General features: G+C 44.7%; 1 long non-coding RNA gene across 1 annotated transcript in view; it reads left to right on the top strand.

Moving 5' to 3' along the window:
• The first annotated feature begins 6494 nt into the window (after positions 1-6494).
• LOC138849157 (uncharacterized) overlaps positions 6495-22084 on the top strand; it is a 29588-nt gene continuing 13998 nt past the window's right edge. The window contains exons 1-2 of the long non-coding RNA XR_011387569.1: positions 6495-6721; positions 9692-10927. This is a non-coding gene — a long non-coding RNA (uncharacterized lncRNA). The remainder of the gene's footprint in view (positions 6722-9691; positions 10928-22084) is intronic.

The raw sequence follows: 22084 nt of genomic DNA, 5'->3' as shown, positions 1-22084 counted from the left end.
ATAGAATATAATCCAATGATTTTGATAAATTACACAAAATGAACAAATTCTTCAAAAGACAGAACCTATCAAAGGTCATCGAAGAAGAAACAGGTAACCTGAATTACTCTTTTTATATAAAATAAAATTTTTATATTTGTGATTAAAAGTTTTTTTGATTAAAAGTTTCCCATAAACAAAATTTCAAGCATAGGTGGCTTTCGTAGTGAAATACACCAAACACTTAAGTTAGAAACAATATCAAATGTACTCAATTCCTTGCAGAAATTTGAAAAGAGGGGAATATTTTGCAATTCCTTTAATAAGGCTAGCATTGCCCTAGTATCAAAACAAGATTAAGATGTTACTTAATGATGAAAGATTAAAGCTTGCACCCAAGATCAGAAACAAAACAAAATGTTCACTCTCAGTATTTCAGCATTTCATTGGAGGCTGTAGCCCATGCAATAAATATAGAAAAAGAAATTAAAAGCATGCATATTGTATCTGTGCATATTGCCAAGGAAGAAATAAAAAGCAGTTGTTGTTTGAGACAATGTGATCCTTTGTTCAGAAAAATCCCCTGAAATCTACACACAGAAAAAGAGACGGTAGAACTAATAAGTGAGTTTAGCAGGGCTGCAGAGGGCAAGATCAGTATATAAAATTGCATTCATTTGTACTAGCAATGAATCAACAGTACAATCAAGAAACACTATCATTCATAATAGTATCAAAAATACAAAACACTGAGAGGCTGGTATGGTAGTGTAGCCAGTTAAGGCAGAACTTGAGACATGGGCATTCCATTGCAAAGTGCTGGTTCTAGTCCCAGCTGCTCCACTTCTGATCCAGCATCTTGTTAATGTACATGGGAAGGCAGTGGATGGTGGCTGAAATATTTAGCCCCTATTACCCATGTGGGAGGCCAAGGTGGAGTTCCTGGCCCCTGGCTTTGGCCTGGTCAAGCCCTGGCTGTTGTAACCATTTGGAAGGTGACTCAGTGGACAAGATAGATCTCTCTGACTCTCTGCCTCTCTCCCTCTGTAACTCTTTCAAATATATATAACACTTAGAAATAAGTCTGACAAAATAGTGCCATTCCTACATAGTGAAAACTGCAAAATGCTGGGAAAAGAAGTATTTAAAACTACAAATAAATGGAGCTATGCACCTTATTCAAGAGTCGGAAGACATTCTGACAGGTAACTTTAGAATCAACTGGATTGAGCCATGGGTACCAGATGTTTGGTTAAACATTACTCCAGGTATGTCCTTGAGGATATGTTGGGAGGAATATTTAAATCAGTAACTGAGTTAAGCAGATCCCTTCTTTTTTATTTACTTATTTGAGAGTCATAATTACACAGAGAAAAGGAAAAGCAGAGAGAGAGAGGTCTTCCATTCACTAGTTCACTCCCCAATTGGCCACAATTCCAGAGCTGTGCCAATCCAAAGCCAGGAGCCAGGAGCTTCCTCCAGGGCTCCCACATGGGTGCAGGGGCCCAAGGACTTGGGACATCCTCCACTGCTTTCCCAGGCCATAGCAGTGAGCGGAATCAGTAGAGGAGCAACTGGGTCTTGAACTGGTGCCCATATGGGATGCCGGCGCTTCAGGCCAGGGCATCAACCCACTGCACCACAGCGCTGGCCCCAAGCAGATCCCTTCTAATGTGGACAGTCCTCATCCACAATGTCTTAGGCCTGAATAGAACAGTAGAGTTGTATCACGGCTGCTGTAGGAGGGCAAACTGCTGCTTGGCTATGTGAGCTGGGACTTGCCCCAATTGGTAGAGTTGGAAACATACCAGGGGATTCCAATTCAATCCCATCAAGGTGGCATGTGCCAATGCCATCTCACTATTCCAAGTGATCAATTTCAGTTCACAATTGATCATAATGAAAGGACTAAGAGTCAAAGGGAGCACATAAACAAGTCTAGTATCTGCTAACACTAACCGATAAAATAAATAAAGGGGAGAGTGATCCAACATGGGAAGTGAGATACTCAGCAGACTCATAGAATGGCGGATGTCCTAAATAGCACTCTGGCCTCAGAATCAGCCCTAAAGGCACTCGGATCTGGCTGAAAAGCCCATGAGAGTATTTCAGGCATGGAAAGCCAAGACACTCTGGCAAAAAGATCTCTGTGAGTGAGATCCCAGTGGAAAGAACAGGTCTTCAAAGAGGGAGGTGCCTTTCTCTGAAGGGAGGAGAGAACCTCCACTTTGACTATGACCGTGTCTAAACAAGATAAGAGTTGGAGAACTCAAGGGGCTTCCATAGCCTTGGAAACTCATGACTGGTGCATAGGGAGATTACTGATGCCATAAACAGGAGTGTCAATTTGTAAAGTCAACAACAGGAGTCACTGTGCACTTACTCCTCATGTAGGATCTCTGTCCTTAATGTGCTGTACACTGAGGCTTAATGCTATAACGAGTACTCAAACAGTATATTTCACTTTGTGTTTCTATGGGGGTGCAAACTGTTGAAATCTTTACTTAATGTACACTAAACTGATCTTCTGTAAAAAAAAAAAAAAAAAAAAAAAAGAGAGAAATTATCAATTCCCAACTTGACTCTCACTGGGATTAAACATGACAATAGGTCTGATCTGATTTCATCATCATTTAAAAAAAATCATCTATTATTTTTCACTTTATGTTTCTGTGTGGGAGCAAACTGTTGAAATCCTTACTTAAGGTATACTAAGCTGATCTTCTGTATATTAAGATAATCGAAAATGAATCTTGATGTGAATGGAAGGGGAGAGGGAGTGGGAAAGGGGAGGGTTGTGGGTGGGAGGGATGGTATGGGGGGGGGAAACCATTGTAACCCATGAGTTGTACTTTGGAAATTTATATTCACTAAATAAAAGATAAAAAAAAAAAACAGCATGGTACTGGTACAGAAACAGATGGATAGACCAATGGAACAGAATAGAAATACCAGAAATCAACCCAAACATCTATAGCCAACTTATATTTGATCAAGGATCTAAAACCATTTCCTGGAGCAAGGACAGTCTATTCAACAAATAGTGCTGGGAAAATTGGATTTCCATGTGCAGAAGCATGAAGCAAGACCCCTACCTTTCACCTTACACAAAAATCCACTCAACATGGATTAAAGACTTAAATCTATGACCCGACACCATCAAATTATTAGAGAACATTAGAGAAACCCTGCAAGATATTGGCACCAGCAAAGACTTCTTGGAAAAGACCCCGGTGGCACAGGCAGTCAAAGCCAAAATTAACTATTGGGATTGCATCAAATTGAGAAGTTTCTGTACTGCAAAAGAAGCAGTCAGGAAAGTGAAGAGGCAACCAACAGAATGGGAAAAAAATATTTGCAAACTATGCAACAGATAAAGGGTTGATAACCAGAAGCTACAAAGAGATCAAGAAACTCCACAGAAACAAAACAAACAACCCACTTAAGAGATAGGCCAAGGACCTCAATAGACATTTTTCAAAAGAGGAAATCCAAAGGGTCAACAGACACATGAAAAAATGTTCAAGATCACCAGCAATCAGAGAAATGCAAATCAAAACCACAATGAGGTTTCACCTCACCCCGGTTAGAATGGCTCACATACAGAAATCTACCAACAACAGATGCTGGAGAGGATGTGGGGGAAAAGGGACACTAACCCACTGTTGGTGGGAATGCAAACTGGTTAAGCCACTATGGAAGTCAGTCTGGAGATTCCTCAGAAACCTGAATATAACCCTACCATACAACCCAGCCATCCCACTCCTTGGAATTTACCCAAAGGAAATTAAATTGGCAAACAAAAAAGCTGTCTGCACCTTAATTTTTATTGCAGCTCAATTCACAATAGCTAAGGCCTGGAATCAACCTAAATGCCCATCAACAGTAGACTGGATAAAGAAATTATGGGATATGTACTCTATAAAATACTATACAGCAGTCAAAAACAATGAAATCCGGTCATTTGCAACAAAATGGAGGAATCTGGAAAACATCATGCTGAGTGAAATAAGCCAGTCCCAAAGGGACAAATATCATATGTTCTCCCTGATCAGTGACAACTAACCAAGCACCAAAAAGAAACCTGTTGAAGTGAAATGGACACTATGAGAAACGGTGACTTGATCAGCCCTTGCCCTGACTGTTGATGAACAACTTAATACTTTATCCCTTTTAATATTCTTTTTGTTCTAGTTAATACTATTGGTTGAACTCTGTAATTAATACACAATTATTCTTAAGTGTTGAAAAAAAAGAAGTCTCTAAAGTCAATAACAAGAAAAGAAATAAAAACATTTAATGAGAAGAAAATGTGAAACACATTTCAATAATGAAGACACACAGATGGCTAATAGATAGAAGAAAATACGCTTAAAATCAGTAGTCTTTGGCCGGCGCCGCGGCTCACTAGGCTAATCCTCCGCCTAGCGGCGCCGGCACACCGGGTTCTAGTCCCGGTCGGGGCGCCGGATTCTGTCCCGGTTGCCCCTCTTCCAGGCCAGCCCTCTGCTGTGGCCAGGGAGTGCAGTGGAGGATGGCCCAGGTGCTTGGGCCCTGCACCCCATGGGAGACCAGGAAAAGCACCTGGCTCCTGGCTCCTGCCATCGGATCAGCGCGGTGCGCCGGCCACAACGCGCGGGCCATGGCAGCCATTGGAGGGTGAACCAACGGCAAAGGAAGACCTTTCTCTCTGTCTCTCTCTCACTGTCCACTCTGCCTGTCCAAAAAAAAAAAAAAAAAAATCAGTAGTCTTTATAAAATGCAAACCAAAACCAAAATGAGACACTACTACATACCCGTTTGAATGGTTAAAATTGAAAATTGAGCATATCAAGTGTTGGTTAGGATGTAGAGAAACTGGAGTGCTCATGCATTGCTATTAGAAATGCAAAAGAATAAAATCATTTTGGAGGTCAATTTGGCAATATCTTCAGAAATTAGATACACAACCCAGCAATTTTGCCCTTAAATATTTACCAAAAGTTAATTAAATCATATATCCCTACAAATATTTATACCACAAATGTTCATAGCAGCTTTATTTGTAATAGTCCCAAACTGGAAGAAACTCAAATGTCCATTGGGAGATGAAAAAAATAAACAAATCATGTTACACCTTTATAATGGACTACTACTAGCAAAAAAGGAATGAGCCATTGATATTGATGTAAACAACACTGAATGAACATCAAAGAAAATAATCCTGAGTAAAAGAAGTCAGAGACCAAAGAGGACCAGTGTGAAATTCTATACATGTAAAATTCTTTAAAACACGAGAATGCATTCATAGTGATGAAAGCAGTTCAATGAGTGCTTGTGGGTAGGTGGTCGAGAGGATGGAAGGTGACGGAATTTCTGAGGATGAAGGGTGTGTGGACTGCCTTGATTGCAGGAATGGTTTCGTGAATACATACAAATGTCACAACTTACAAATTTATACTTTTAAACATGTGCAGTTTGTATGACAATTGAACTTCCACTTAAAAGAGAATATACAAAAGTCATCATGCTAGTTTTCACAAAGATAGGAAGGAGCCGCTAGCATGAAAAAATGTAATATCCATAGTCCATGGTGACACAGTACCCAAGTATACTGTAAGTATATGGTGAGAACAAAGGGCTCTTCTAGAATTTCTCAGATGCTCTACCTCATCATTGGTTGTCTTTTTTGCAAACAGGGGTCATATCTGCCCTGATACTTTCCTGACCCCTGTTGGTCCCTTTTCTTCCCACAGTGGCTAGAAATGCTCACAGTTCATCTCCTACTGAGCTGGGGAGTATTGAAAGGGGTACTCCCCTGGGTAGCATGGATTATTCCAGAAGGGCGGTGTTGCTAAGATGGCATGACAACTGCTAGCACTCCACTGTGAGTTAGAAGGAAGATTAGCACTGCTGCAGAAGTATGACCCCAGGAATATACTAGAAAACAGCCGCTGGAAAGTGTCCTATGACCTAGCATGATCAAAGATCAACAAATCCCAGCCAATAAACCACAGCATCTGCTGCTGGATATACTTAGCACCACAGTGGCAGTGCTTGCTCCCACTGGTATTCCGGCCTGTGGAAACATCCTAAGAATCTGGGCACGTTGTCTGTAGATTTGAACCCTGATGAGTTGGAATGTGAGAGGAATGAGAGGGCCCACTCCCGCTTATGATCTGTAGCCAGGACATCTTCCCAATTTACAGTAGCCGCCACATCTCTGAACCCTCAGCGTTCATCATCCTTCCCACTGCTCAGACAATATATCAGGCATTGTCTGGGGCCTGGTATTGCTGTCTGATGTGATAACTTGGCTCCTGCAGTGAAATCCAACCTTTCACATTCATTCATTTGTACAATAAATATGCACTAAGCACTTGCAATGGCCAAGTGCTTTGTTGTATACTGAGGTTACCAGGATGACTAAGACAAGCACTTCCCTCGTGGAGAAGTTCAAGAAGGGAAATGGACATTAAATAACTGATCACGTGGTGAGTGATTTGATCATAATTGTGGCAAGAGCTAAACGGACAGCTGGCAGTGAGGGTCTGTAACAGAAGAGCCTGAGAGTGAAGGATTTGGGGAACCTTCTGGGGGAAGGGACATCAGGCTGAGATCTCAAGGATAAATCAGAGTATCTGGGGTAATTAGAGGAGGGCATTCCAGGATGTGAGACAAGAGAGAGGAGCCTGATTTGAAGAACTAAAAGGAAGTCAGCCGAGCTGGAAGAAAGAGAGGGAAGGCAGAGCAAAGTAACAAGGTAGACTGTGTGAGAGATTTGGAGAGAATGAATGTCAAGAGGGGGTATGTATTTTACCAGTTTGATTATCTTGTAAGTTCCAAGAGCACAAAAATTTTATCAGGTTAGCACAAAATAGCCTCTAGAAAATTCTACCTGCAGGTAATATTACTAAAGTTGTGCTTGGGGGTCCTCTAGGATGGTTAACTTGGGTCAACATTTTATAAATCATCTCTAAAATGCTTGACTGTACTTTGCAATTTTGTTCAGGACAATTAACTAAACTCTACCAAATATTTCTGTCCTTTTTTTAATAATTAAGTAGCTTTCAGGGGACGTCTGAACCCCTTGCTGTCTAGAAGTTAGAGTGAGGGAGTTACAGAGCTCAAGAGGAGATGACAGAGAATCCAGGTCCACACAGAAGAGGCTGGCCAAGTTTACCTGAGGCAGAGAAAAGGACCTGGGGCAGACATAGGCAAGTCAAGTCCTTACCTAACTCCTTGTGGCTCCAGAACGGCCTTTGGATGTTGTGATCTGGTTTTACTTTATTTTTACTTCACTCTTCTGAAAAGCAGAGGCAAGAAACAAAGTTCCAAAAGGGTTCCAGTTTGCTGGATTCCAACTAAGTTGTCTCTGAAGGTGGCTTCAGTAGATGAGCTGAAGCAGAGTTGAATGAAGGAGGAGCATTAGGAGTAGAAATTAAAATTTCCTGAGAAACTTCGGGGTGTGGGCAGGGAAGCAGACAGGAGGTCAGGCAACCACAACCCTATTGATTGCTCTCCACAGCACAGAGAGATCAGTGTCATTGGCCCCATCTCACAGAGGAGGAAACTGAGACTTGTATAACTTGTCCACGGTCACAAAGATAATAAGCAATTATAAGAAAGAAATCTGGGATTCCCATGCAGGTTTGTGTGGCTCCAAAGCCATGATTTTCCCATTATCTTGTGCAGACTCCAAGATTGACTGGGTCAAGTTCCCACACACTGATGGAATTACTTTGCCTTTTGGAGAATTTGTCTGTTTGCTGGGGTTGCTCTAAAATAAAGGACCCTCAATAGCCTGCCACATTCCCAGAGACAATGATCTCTGAAAGACTTGTTGGGGCCCTCATGCCCAGGGAATGTGGCATTCAATGCCTGCAGTGAAATGCCCTGCAGTGGGCAGGACCTAGGGCAAGACACAGGAAACCCCAAAACCAACTTTTCTCAGAGGTTACTGGTTCTTACTTCATTGAAGCTACTGACCTTATGAGGAGCTTATTCCTCACAGGGTCACTAAAAGTGAACCTTCTACAACTGGCCTCCTGTGTGCTTGATGAATTCTCTACCTCTATCATCTCTAGCTCTAGCTCTAGCTCTCTTTCTCCCCTTCAACACTGTCAGCTTCCCTAGAAGGAGCACAAACCCTGCTGCACAAGAATACTCAGAACTTAGAAGTTGTTTTTTGAGAAGAAAGAGGGAAGGACAAGGCAGGTCTTTCTTTGCTGCAGAGAAACTGAATCACGATTCCTCTGGCTACTTGGAAATCTCTGATTTGCTACCCATCTCCCCACCCTTTCCAAGAGAATGGGTTCCAATTACATGTTCCTTGGGTGGCTCAGAAAAGAACAGCATGCCCATTTTATCCATTACTCAAGGAATTTTCTCCACATTCATCCCACCAAGCACCAGGCAGATAAGGCGATTTCATCAGGGCTCAGCTTCCTAGTTGTCTGAAGCAGACCAGGACCCACACCCATGATATCTCATAATAGAAATGGAACTTGGCGTCAGAACTAAGCTCTGAATTCAGTCACCGTAGCTTTCCAGGCTTGTGTTCTCGGATTTTCCCCATTCTCTCCCACCTCAAGAGCCATGCAGATTGTGATAGAAGCAGAAGCTAAAGAGAGCTAAGACAGAAGTCTGAGCAAAACGAATAACTGTCAGGGGATAGTTCCTAAGAGCAAAAAGAAAAGAAAACCAACAGGCTGATATAGAGAAAGGTTGCTGGTTAGAGAGTAAGGAGTTGCAGGGTTTATTTGGAGTTTTGGCATCTGCTACTTGATTGATAGGCAAGACAGTTCACCCCTCCAGGCCTCAGATTCTTCTCCTGTCATGAGTGTTTGGCTTGACCTGCAGAGAAACTCTGATAATCCCTGTTGGCATTCCTGCTGTTTTGTAATCTGTAAGATTAGAAGACAGAGGAGAGAAGGGCAGAGGGAAGGACAACATGGGGAAGGAAGTGAGCCTCCTACCATAGAGAATAACGAGGGAAGCAAGCTGGACAGACGGCACAAGGAATGACAGCGGGAGAGGCAGACCCAGAAAAGCATCCAACGAAAATATTTTGGGATCAGAGAAACAGAATGTATTAGTTGAACTTGCCTCCAGGTAAGACCAGAGCCAACCTCAAAAGGTGTCCCACTTCAGCAGAAGAGAAAGTAGAGAGTGAAGACAGAACAGCCCCTCTGTCTTCCCACCTGTTCTGGCACCAGAATTCCCATCCCTCTGTAAGACCAGCTAAGACACCCAGCTAGCTATGGAGAAAATGTCCAAGCCATGTGGCTCACTAAAAGGACAAGATTTCATCTGTAAATGTTAAGTACTACGATTTGAGTGAAGCATGAGCCTGGCCTCGACTTCTGCATCAGTGCCTAGAAAGAGCAATGTTTTAATGTAAATTTAGAATAAAAAAACAGGATGAACTGGTGGGTGGGGTGAGGAAAGGGAGAATAAATATAAATTATCTCTGGAAATAATAGCTGACTGTGGGAATGCTGTGACTCAAAGTTCAGAGGCAGGAAGGACCAGGAGACGAAACTCCCACAAGTGCAGAGTGCTCTACCAATGGCCACAGGCTTACCCATCAGTGAGTCCTGTCGGCCCCAGGCCTGGCAGGTCTGGCCATGACTTGCTGCGGGAGGAAGGCTTGGTGGGATTTATGAGATAAGCTAGTGGGATGTTCTTGGCAAGCCAAAGCTACAAATGTACAATACTTTATCTCCTGCAGGGATGTTTTAAGAAAAGGAAAGATGGGAAATGTCTACATAAAATAGAACCCCAGCCACCGGTCAAGGAGAGTGGCCTCTCTCTGGAGTTACATCAAAGGCATAGCTCTGTCTGCTCCCTGTGGTCTCCGCAGAACCTGCCCTGGGAGCACAATGGTTTGCACAGAGCCAAGGAAGGAAGAAAGCACGCCCCCTGCCAGTGCTCTCCTGGGATCCTCAGGAGGAAGATAAGCTGGGCCTGATGGGGAAACTGCTGTGGCCTTCCCCAGCTGCCCTCCCCGGACAGGTCTTGATCATCCCGACAGTACACAAGTGCTTCTGTGAGGCTGAATACGGGAGAGTTTCATAGAAGGAACACCGGATTGGGGGAAGCGGGTCAGGTCACTGACCTGTAGTCTGCCATAGGAGAGCGTTAAGGTCTGGAGAAGGTCACTTCCCTCCCCAAGTTCATCTGCTTACATGATGAGAGACATGATGAGATGACTTAACATGTTCTTAGAAATGCCCACGGAAAGGTAGAACTGACTTCAGTTTCAAGGAAAAGAAAGCAATCTTTGGAGCAAGAGAATTATATTTATAATTAGTTACAAGGTCCACCTCTACTGGAAGTTACTTCCTAATTGGACACACTGCAATGCACAAGACCAGCAGTGAGAAAGAAGCAAAACACCTTGGGGCCGATGGAGGAGGTTTGTCCAGCCCTCAATACTATCTACTTATAGCTACAAGAAGAAACAGCCTGTTCTTACTTTTATAGAGGATGTTGCAATTTCATCCCAGACATGCTGTTTTTCCTTTCTTTCTCATCCCTGGGGACACTTCATTGAAAATAAAATGCCTAAAGCCAGGGATGTAAGAGACCATTCAAAAACGTTGTGTAAATTAGGAAAAGGTAGTCCCACACCAGGGAAAACAGCCTTGAAGCAGTGTACAGAATGGATTTCAGCACTCATTTCACTCATTCATCGGGATGCCCCAGATGCAACCAGAACAAACTCCACAGACATAGCTGAAGTGCAAACCTGGCTTACAACAGTTGCTCAATAACAAGGGCACGTTACTACGCATCCCAGGTCAGGTTCCCCAGGAAGCAGATTCAGAACTGAAGATCTTCATTGATGGGAATACTCTCGGGCAGAAGGAGGAGTTCAGCCACAGTGCAGGTGCAGCAAAGGCCTCTGTGCATCCTGTAGGGTGTTCTGCAGCTGTGATGGTCCCTCTGAGTCGCCTAGAATTTGGTAAGACCAGATCCTTATACACCTGTATAGATCATTCATAAGTGTAGACTGTAGTGAATTCTCATAATTTTATGTTGCCTCAGGATCCATTTGTTCGTATAGATTTACCTTTTTCATACCAGGAGAAGAACTTAATCACCTTTGCCACAGTCTCCCACAGGTGCCCTGCCCGCTCCTCTCTAGGATCTTTAAGTGATGAATTGCCTCCATCCTTTCATGTGCATCTCACCTGACTGGCACGTTCCAATCTAACTCTCCTCCCAATCAGGACTCTCCTAGAGAGTGGCTGACTTGGTAAAAATAAACCAGACACAGGTCAGACGAGCCACAAGAGTATGTGCCCATACAAACAAGTTTATTTGGGAGAGCCAACTGGTTACAGGTAGGACTCCTGGTCCGATGTGTCATTAGTCTTGGTAGTCTGCCAGAATAAAGAAGTATTGCATGGCTGGCGCCGCGGCTCACTAGGCTAATCCTCCGCCTGTGGCGCCGGCACACCGGGTTCTAGTCCCAATTGGAGCACTGGATTCTGTCCCGGTTGCCCCTCTTCCAGTCCAGCTCTCTGCTGTGGCCCAGGAGTGCAGTGGAGGATGGCCCAAGTCCTTGGGCCCTGCACCCGCATGGGAGACCAGGAGAAAGCACCTGGCTCCTGGCTTCGGATCAGCACAGCGGGCCGGCTGCAACGCACCAGCCATAGCAGCCACTTGGGGGGTAAACCAACGGAAAAAGGAAGACCTTTCCCTCTGTCTCTCCCTCTCACTGTCTAACTCTGTCAAAAAGAAAAAAAAGTATCTCGTGAAAAACACACTGTAGGCATCCACCCTCACCTCCCTTGGAGCCTCCCACAAGAGCAGAGCTAGTATTTATAGCCATTCTCCAGGGAGAGAGCAAATTACAGGAAATTAGCAAAAAATACAACATGGATTGTGCCTGGAGAGGAAGCATGGTATTGTTGGAAAAAGCCCTAAAGGGCAAGAGCAGGTTCTGGAGAGGGGCTCAACTGCTAGTGATGCAAACAACATTGGTAGCTTGTAAGGGGATACAAACTTCCACTGTGGTGGTTCTGAGCGGCACAGCATAGAACCCCCTACACCAGGTTAATTAGTTCACAGTATAGCAAGCGTGTTCTATGCAGATATCTTCAACGCCCTTCCAGATCCACTCTGCATTTCCCCACCCTGATTTCTGCTCTGGGAGGCCAGCCTGTGTGGATTGCACAAGCAGGCTCCCATCCCTCCAACTCCCACTTGGGTTTGGCCAACGAGGCCCTGGAAGAAGATCAGAGGGAGGGAGGAGAATGAAGTTGGGATACTTGGGATACTTGTTTCTCTGGCTTCTTCTCTGTAAGGTCACCTTGGGTAGGATAACTCCTCCAACCGAAGGTCAATGGCTCCTACCCAAAACCCTCTCCACAGACCATCAATTCTCCTCATGAAATTCTGGTGACCACTCCCTCTCCTGACCCTTTTGGCCTGGTGCTGCAGCAGGTCTACCTCATCCTTACACCTGCCTGTTACTAATGCTGGGCATTGCTTTTTCTGTGCGATTTCTCTAAACTCGGCCCATACCATTGTAAAGAGTGTTGGAGTGAAACCTCCTTGAATTATCTGAATCTTGACTGTACTTCCTCAAATTGTCCTGCTTGGCTTCTCCCAAATTAATACTTGCAGACATGCTCTCTGTCTCACCTATTCCTCTCCCCCACCCATGCAGCAGGCACTCCTATGCCAAAACTACAGAGAAGGAATCAGAGACTCAGAAGAACCACGTGGCTCACCCTGGTTCCCGGTTGGTAACTCCGCCATGCCTGCTGGTTCACATCCTCTGTCCACTTTGCAGCCTCACCCTGCATTTCCTTGCATTATTGGTTTTGCTCACCATGGCTCAGGAAACAACCAGGAGGGGGTGGAAGAGTTGTGGTATTTGGGACCACAGAACTTTCTAAGATTTCTTTTTTTTTTTTTTTTTTTTTTGGACAGGCAGAGTGGACAGTGAGAGAGAGAGAGACAGAGAGAAAGGTCTTCCTTTTCTGTTGGTTCACCCCGCAATGGCCACTGCAGCCGGCACACTGCAGCCGGCACACCACGCTGATCTGAAGCCAGGAGCCAGGTGCTTCTCCTGGTCTCCCATGCGGATACAGGGCCCAAGGACTTGGGCCATCCTCCACTGCCTTCCTGGGCCACAGCAGAGAGCTGGACTGGAAGAGGGGCAACTGGGACAGAATCCAGCGCCCTGACTGGGACTAGAACCCGGTGTGCCGGTGCCGCAGGCGGAGGATTAGCCTATTGAGCCGTGGCACTGGCCTCTAAGATTTCCTAATGAGGATGAGTATCTGTGGAGAAGATGCAGAGGAATGTATCTTTCATTTCAGTTCTGAGATTGGGGAGTAAAAAAGGACAAGAAAGTGCCTACTCTCTGATTCTTGCCCTACTCAGCCTTCTATAAAACATGCTTTTTTTCTAAATTCCTTTTCTCAATTATAAAATTAAGCAATTTCAGAATCCAGAACTGTCCCTATCAGCTGCCTGACCCCGGGTAGGTCACATGACCTTTGGGTCTTTGGTTTCTTCATCTGCATCAAGTGAAATGGGTTAACTACATGAATCGCAAGTCCCTTTCCATTCTTCCATTCTGTGTTTCTAAGAGCTCCTTGTTCTCCTTGCTTCTCCTATCCTAGAAACAGACGGTGGTCATGTGGATAAACCCCCACACCAACAATCGATAGTCTCATCCCTGGGAAAAGAGGAGGGCGCTCAGATGGTGCTGTACACAAAGACCCACTGTTAGCTCCAAAAGCCCCTTCTAAAGACTTGTGCAGGCCCAGTTTTTAACCAGGGTAGCAGCTAAGTCCAAATGAGCCAGAGAAGATCCCGTCCTGCTTGCCTTGCTCCTGGAGCTCCTGTGTAGGGCAGCTTCCCAGACGCTTACTGCCATCCGGGATGGTGTCTCTGTTTCCTGATCAAAAGCAGCTGGATCCTCCTTGTACAAAATATCTTTTGTTCTGGGTTTGCCCACATTGCCCTACATAATTGACAAATCATCCAGGGACCAGCTAAGAATGAGAAGTTCCACTGTGATACTGCTACCCCCACACTCCCCCCCCCCCCCCAGGACAAGATTTCCCTTACTGAAGCCACTACCAATAGGCAGGGGAAGAAAATTTGGTTCTTGGGCTCCTCTGCCTACATGGCAGTAGGAATTTAAAAGTCTGCATTCTAGCAGTCATGCAGTCACTGACTTTGGCCAGGTCACTTTTTTTTTTTTTTTATCTCAACCTCACTTCATTATCTTTTAAAAAAAAAAAGGTGGTAGGATAGCATTATTTTCTTTAGTTCTGACTTTCTATGAACGTATAAGAATGAGTAGATTTAAGGTCGGGTGATTTAGATGGATGGCATCTTAACATGCATTCTACAGGAAAGAGGACATGAGAAGAGGCTTAAGTGTAAAGACTTTACTGGGAAGTGCAAGCCCAGAACAGCAAGAATAAGTGAAAAAGCGCATGAGAGGCAGAAGTGGTGTCTTACCAAGCTGGCCACATATTTACACACTTCAAAAGAGCCCTAGAGCTCACTCTATCACGCTGGACATCTCAGCATATGTAGCACAGAAAATGTAGACCTCTGAGGAGAAGAAAAAAGCAAGAATTTATCTGCAGATACACTCCTATTTCCTCACTCACATTGGTCAAATCTACCAAGGGAGGAGTTATCTCCATTATTCTTCCAAGTTATGTTGTCTGAGCCTTTGAAAGGTCACTGCGAAAGGTGGGTCCTTCAACCAGAAAGGCGAGGCTGCGCCCAACCTGGTAGATGTGGGAAAACCAGGGAGTTCAGGACTTAGTGCAGCAGCCTCCTGTAGCAGAACTGTGCTGCATCACCTGGAGCTTGTCCTCCTGGCAGAGCGAACAGCTAAGTGTTTGGGAAACAGTGGAGCTGAGCAAAGCTAAACAGGTACAGAAGTCACGTCTGGCACAGGTGGGCACAACTGGATATGACGGAAAGGTGTACTGGACTCGGTCATTCACCAAGTGCAATCCAAGAAACATGAATACACTATCGGGCACACAGACCTAGAAATAGGCAATTACAGCAAACTGATCATTTGCACAGGTCCTTAGAGATGACCCTATGTACCTTTCTCATTTTATCAATAGAAAAATTAAATCCAGATTCAACCAAATTCATACAGTGGGTCTACTAATTTCTAAGCTAAGGCTACTAAAACCCCAGCTATTAATTTCCAAGCTAAGGATTAGATCACTTCCTTTCTCCCAGAAAAGTGGCCCAGAACTGGGAATGTACTGAAACAAGAGTAGGTTCAAAAGGTCCAGCAGCTTCATGACCTGGCATGAGCCACATGGCTCAACTCTGCCCAGCTCTGCCTGTAGATGGGAGTGACATGTCACTGACTAGGGCAGGAGCGACAGGCAGGAGAGTGTCAGGGAACTCTGCAAAGACAACCTATTTGCTAAAGGGAGCCAAGAGGGATCAGTTTAATTGAAGTTAAAGATATTTTAAGCAAAGTAAGAGCCTAACTGGGGTTCAGCCAAGGGGTTTTGTTCTGCCTTTGAAAATGAGAAGAGTTGAACAGGATCTGTATGGATGAGCTGATAAAAAGCTCTTTGAAGTGGACAGGGATCTTTTTATAGCCTCAGAATAACTTCGCCCCGGGTGAGGCAAGAGAGCTGCTCTCATTTACAAGCAGGGAGGGTGGTAGCTGTCCCCCCTCCATTCGGATTTCTTCTGACTTGGCCATGAAGAGAGAGGGAGAGATTGGCCAGGTGTCCTTGTCTATCTGAGAGACGATAAACCTGGCAGTCCTTCACATGAGAAAGTGCAGACAAATGACGCAGGGGAAGGCCCTAGAATGCCGGCTCACAGACGTTAGAAAGAAAGGCACAGAACAGAGAATCAGTTTCCACCTGCCACCCCCAACTCATCTGCCATCAAGCCTGAGAGATGGATCGTGGGTTAATCCTTTAAAAGGATTTAGGGGGCAAGCATTTGGCCTAGCAGTTAAAGACACCACTTGGAACACCTGCATCATATTCAAAGTGCCTCGGTTCAAGTTCTGGCTTTGCTCCCAATTCCAGCTCCCTGTTAATGTCTACCTTGGAAGACAGCAGGTGACGGCTTATGTACTTGAGTCCCTGCCACTCATATGGGTGACTCAGATTGAGTTTTCTAGCTCCTGGCTTCAACTGGCCCACCCTTGGTTGTTTTGAGTCTTAAAGCATTGAACAAGCAAATAGCAGATTTCTGTGTGTGTATATGTACATGTTTGTGCTTGCATGTCTTTCAAATAAATAAGATTTTTAAACAACAAAGATAAAAGGTATAAGGCAAGTTTTCCCTGAATTGTCAAAAAATTATAACCACAGAAGTTATTCTCATAAGGAAGGCATCATCATGGCACAATGTATTAAGCCTGGCTAAGTCCTTTGCAGACACTTGGGGAATGAACCAGCAGATGAAAAATCCTGTCTCTCCCTGCCTATTACTCTGCCTTTTAAATAAAAAAAATTTTTTTTAAAAATCACACACAGATCGTTTACCATGTGCCCAATGCTGTACATGCAACACATATTTTATTCCTCTTAATTATCCTTAGCATTGCTAAGACATGTTATTTATTTCCATTCTGCATTCCAGAAAATTGGGGTTTACTTATTTATGAGTAAGTATGAGAAACCTGTTCAAGCTGAGTACTTCACAGGCCAGGGCCTGGATAAACAAAACTGTTAGAGATAAATGTGAAGGTGGCACGAGATTACCTTTGGGTGCAAACTTCACGAAATGAAGCTCCACCCCAGTGTTCTCAGTGCTCGGTTCTCTTGGCTGAACAACACAGGCTAATCTCCTACTCACCAAATAGCTCAGCATGTCCTTTTGGACATGGAACATTTGGCCAAAGACTTAAGATTGAGTTTTCCTTAGCCTCCTGGGTCCTGTACTGTTGACATTTGCAGCGAAAGGGCAAACTTAAAGGAAGGGAATCACAATGACAAATACGCCTGTAGAAAGAGATGCCTCCCTCAGTTGTAGCCAAATGGAAATACTGTTCACAGCATTCTTTATTGCCATCAAAGACAGAAATAGGGAGTTTGGATGCACAATATTGTATATTTTAACTTAGCCTTAAATTTAAGTATGTTATCAAGGTCATGGTCTGGCTCATGTTACTGTAAATACAACCAACTCTTGCTATCAGAAGCTATGGGATGGACAAGACAAAGAAGTCAGGAGACTTTTGGTTTAATCTCAGTTCCACCAAAACCCACCTGTATGATCTCTTGAAAGTCCCCTGACTACTCACTGGACCCTAGTCTTCCCATCTGTGAAAAGAGAGGATTATACACAGCTAACTTCTAATACATCTTCTATTACTCTCATCCTGAATCTTGGATAACAAGCTTTGCCTATGTATCCCATAGAAGCTGAAGTGAGAAACAAATTGGTAAAAGAAAAGGAAGGAAAGATGTATGGGCTCTGAAAAGGAAAATCGCTGCGGTTTTATGTTACGCAAGTACAGTCACCATGTGTCATCAGTAAGCCACATATCCTTTCCAGCATCCCACTGACAAGAAACACTGGGAACTTCCATAACAAAAGCCCCACCCATCCTCTCTGTGGATGGAGCTTTGACTGAGGTGGCATAGGAAGATCTCCTCCTGTCTGCTAGATGACAAAAGTTCCATTCTCAGGAGAGTTCCAAACTCCACCTGCACAAGCTCTCCTCTGGCCCCTCCCCCTGATCCTTCCCCTACTATGGAAACCCCAAACTAAGGGCGTTGGGAGGAAAAACTCTGGTGATGGAATTTCAGGACACATGAGAGCTGAAAGAGACTTCAGAGACTTTTTTTTTTTAAGTTCTGGGCATAGGGCTTGCGCTAATTGGCCTGGCTGTCATTAGGAAATAAATTGCTATCATCACTATGAAGGAGACAACCCCAGGTTAGTATTTCAAAGAAGAATGAGTCACTAGAAAGGTTTTAAAATACCTACTAATAATTTCTTTAAAGAAAACCCTTCACTCTGCGAGAAAGGAGTTCTGTACAGCATCCACTGCCCACTAAGATGAAAGGGCCAGCTACCTGGGCTGCTCCAGGAGGCCCAGAAATAACAAGAGCAGGGCTTGTATTGCCGGGAAGATTTCCCTACAGAGCTCTTCCACAGACATTATCTCACCAACCTTGAATCCCTGGGACGGGAGCAGTCCAGCCGCTGGCTTCATCACTCCTCTCTTTCTACCTTGCATGATGTGAGAAGGCTGAGGGAGGCAGGTCCATGTTAAGACCTGCTATGGGTCTTTTAGTTGTTTTTGAGATCAGCATACGGAGGGCTGTTTAGACTCTTTTTTTAAAGAGTTGTTTTTATTTCTTGGGAAGGCATAGATACAGAGACAGAAGGAGAGATGAAGGCATGGAGAGAGATCTTCCATCCACTGGTTCACTTTCACAAATAGCCACAATGGCCAGGGATGGGCTAGGCTGAAGCAAGGAGCCAGGAGCTTCCTCCAGGTCTCCCAAGTGGGTGGCAGGGACCCAAGGACTTCAGTTATCTTCTGCTTTCTCAGGAGCATCGTCAGGGAGCTGGATGGGAAAAGAGCAACCAGGACTCAAACTGGCATCTATATGAGATGCCAGCCCTGCAGGTGGTAGTGGCTTACTCTTCTATACCATAATGCTGGTCCCCTGTTTAGACTTCTAAGCTGCCCAATATTGGAGCTCACAGACCACCTTCTTCAGTAATTTCCAAACATATTTGAATTTAATGCTAACACAATCCTATGAAGAATCACAGTGATTAAAATAGAAGGCCAATTATATAGTAAGATTTTTAACATGTACTCAATATCAAGTCCATGAATAGGAATAATAAGGTTCATCAGATGAACACTAAAGCTGTGTCCAGGCATCTAAAGCCCAGCAAGTTGTCAAAGAACCACAAGGTACCTTTGAGCCACCACTTCCTTGAGCTGGGAAATGGAATTCACTGATACGAGAATTTGGGTCACTTAGTTATAGGCTGAATTGTGCCTCTCCCAACAAAGTCCATAAGTTGGAGTTTTAACCCCTGATACATCCAATGTGAATGTAGATATGGTCTGTAAGGAGGTTACTGAGTTAAGATGGGGTCTGCAGGGTGCCTTTGTCCAGTCTGACTGGTGTGTCCTTACAGGAGAAGTTGGAATATATGCATCATAAGCATGGAGGAAAACATAGCAAGACAGGCAGCCATCAGCAGCCTCCAAAAAAAAAAAAAAAAAACAACCCTACCAATACCTTGTCATTAACTTCTTCCCTCCAGAACCAAGAAAATGTGAATATCTGTTAAGTCATCTACTTTGTGGTATTTTGCTATCACAGCCCAAGCTAATACAGTTAGTGATGTAAATTAATGGATCTAGCAGAGAAACAGAGCCAGGAGTACCCTCCACTCCCGTTTCCTTGCCTGTTGCCCCTCCTTTGCAACCCTGATGAGTTGGGTGTCTCTCTACAATAATGGAGGATCTAGATCTACAACCCTCATCCTATTGTGTGTTTATGAGAAGCTTCGAGCAGTCCAGTGAGATGTGAAGATCTTGACTGAAACCTGGTCTCCCATCTTTTTGCAGAATGAATTCAATTGAAAAAGTTTTACTTCACATTCTCCCCACCAAGGGTCAAGGAAGGGTCCCTAGGTATTTGTGTTTGGAAGTCTGCGTGACATTCAGCACTTTTTGGTGTATTGCAGGGGAGTAGGGAAATGAAAAGATGTAGGCAGACTGCAGAGGAAAGACATGGAGAATACAAGAGGAAGAGTTGATTGAGGAGCTGCAGGAAGGATACTGAGGAAAAAGGAGGGGAAAGGGGAAGGAACAAGAGGAGAAAAAGAAGTCCCCAGATGATAGACCTTCTGCTTGGGTTCCTGGCACCCATGTGGGAGACCCAAGAGGGGTTCCAGGCCTTTGGCCTGATCCAGCCTCAGCCTTTGTGGCTATTTGGGGAGTGAATCACAAGATGGAAAATATCCACCGCCCTCTCATTCTCATCACTCTACATTGCAAATAAACAAATCTTTTTAAAATTGACAATGCAGGTCTGTCTAGTGGGCATATTCAGAATACTTCCTGAAAGACTGCTGACCAGAGGTTTTTCTCATACTTCCAAGCAAACTAAAAAAGGGAGGGGAAGCACAAAAAATCAACTTTGTACCCATCCTAGGAACTGGGGCTTTGGCATGGATTTGATTGGATGTCCAAAATTTTATTACAAGAATAAATCTTGAGGATGGTGTCATGGTATAGGGAGTTAAGCCATGACCCACAGTGCCAGCATCCCATATGAGCACCAGTTCGAGTCCTGGCTGCTCCACTTCCAATCCAGCTCTCTGCTATGGCCTGGAAAAACAGTAGAAGATGGTCCAAGTGCTTGGGCCCCTATATCCATGTGGGAGACCCAAAAGAAGCTCCTGGCTCCTGGCTTCAGATCAGCATAGGTCCAGCCATTGTGGCCATTTGGGGAATGGAAGAGTGGATGGAAGACCTCTCTCTCTCTCTCTCTCCCCACCCCCCTCTCTATAACTATGTCTCCCAAATAAATAAAATCAATCTTAAAAAAAAGAATAAACCTTGTTCAAGGATAAAGACAATTCCCATTGCCTATCTCAAGTTTTGAAGAGCAATTCGCATCTGTTACACTAGCATTAGCTACCTGTCATCCTCCCCCATTCCAAGTTCAATCTCTTTTCCTATAGGCTCAGCCTTCCCCCCAATAGGCCTCCATCCATCCTCTTCTAGGTCTTTGTTTCTCCTAAGTATTTTGCTTCCTGAGAAAGGACACCACTAGAGAGAGGGGGGATGTGTCAGTGCTGTACTCAGCATCAGTGCTGAGCACTGTCTGGGAGGTAGATTACTTTCTAGCAGAGTTTGCCCTCTCAAGGATACCTCATCCCATTTTAATAGCAACTGTATCCTCATCTGATTGGGAGGAAAAAACCAACTCGAATCTTCAGCCACTTTTATTTCTATGATTCCTCAATAAAACCACAAGTTCCCTGGAGTATAGAACAAACCTTCTGCTCAGTCTGCCAGCTCAGGAACTGGAACTCAGCGGGGCAATGCTGACTGGCCCATGGAAGCAGTGACCCAGGGTATCCCCTACATCCAAGGGAAAAGCATCTTTCTTCCCCCTCTCTCTTCCTTCTCCTGCACAGATAAGAACATGGAGTTCTGCTGAATCCTTGACAGGTCTTGGAACCTCCAGATGGGAACCATCAGTTTCAGTTTTCTGCTAAAGGACTGAAGAGACAACCTCTGAATTCCACATACAGTCCTCTTATGCTGACTTCCTATCATCGCATCCCTGTACAATTACACCCCTGAGAAAATGACAGCACACCAGAGGCCAAACACCTGAAATCTCACTCTGTGATCCACTGCACGTGTGGCCCTGAGCGGGCCCCTTCACTGGTTATGGCCTCCACTTCCTCACCTGGGAAATGAAGAACTGAACCCATCACCTAACTCTTAGGACCACTTGGACAACTCTGTGAGTACAGCATCACCAGGCCAGCAGGAGAGCAAGCAGAAGTTGAAGGAAACACATGAGCTACTCAGCCGAGCCTCACACAGGAGAGGCCATCAGTTCACCCAGGCTGAGCATGCAGAACATTCCACAGCGCTGAGGTGGTGCTGGGACAGGTTCATGCCCCTCCCTGCCTGCTCCCGGGGCTCTACGCAACAGGGAAGAGGCAATGAGAACACAGAGAGTCCCATTCAGATCTGGCTCCAAAATCTAGCCAAGTAGCAGCGGGGGACACAGAAGGAAGAAGTGCTTCCCCTTGGGTAAAGCTGATCAGGAGGGCAAGTCACCTAGACCTCCTCCCATCAGGAGAGGGGAGAAGGAGCAAGGCTGACCTCAGACCTCAAGAATGACTGTTGAGATGCCTAGAAAATGAAAGCCCACCATCATTTCTGTGGCTAGATGCCTAAGAGCTATCCAGGGCCCTCACATTAACACACACAGCAAACACCACCAGCACTAACTCTGCACATCCTCCAGCCCCTGCTGGCGAGCCTAGCTGTGGAATCTAGGAGGAGAGAGCAAGAAGACAGATGTGACATTCGACTTGAACATCTCCTGGGTAAATAGATTCCACATGGCAAGAGAAA

This window comes from Oryctolagus cuniculus, chromosome 3 (genome assembly GCF_964237555.1).
Source record: "Oryctolagus cuniculus chromosome 3, mOryCun1.1, whole genome shotgun sequence".
NCBI classification, from domain to species: domain Eukaryota; kingdom Metazoa; phylum Chordata; class Mammalia; order Lagomorpha; family Leporidae; genus Oryctolagus; species Oryctolagus cuniculus.
This window is presented reverse-complemented; position numbering and strand designations above follow the sequence as displayed.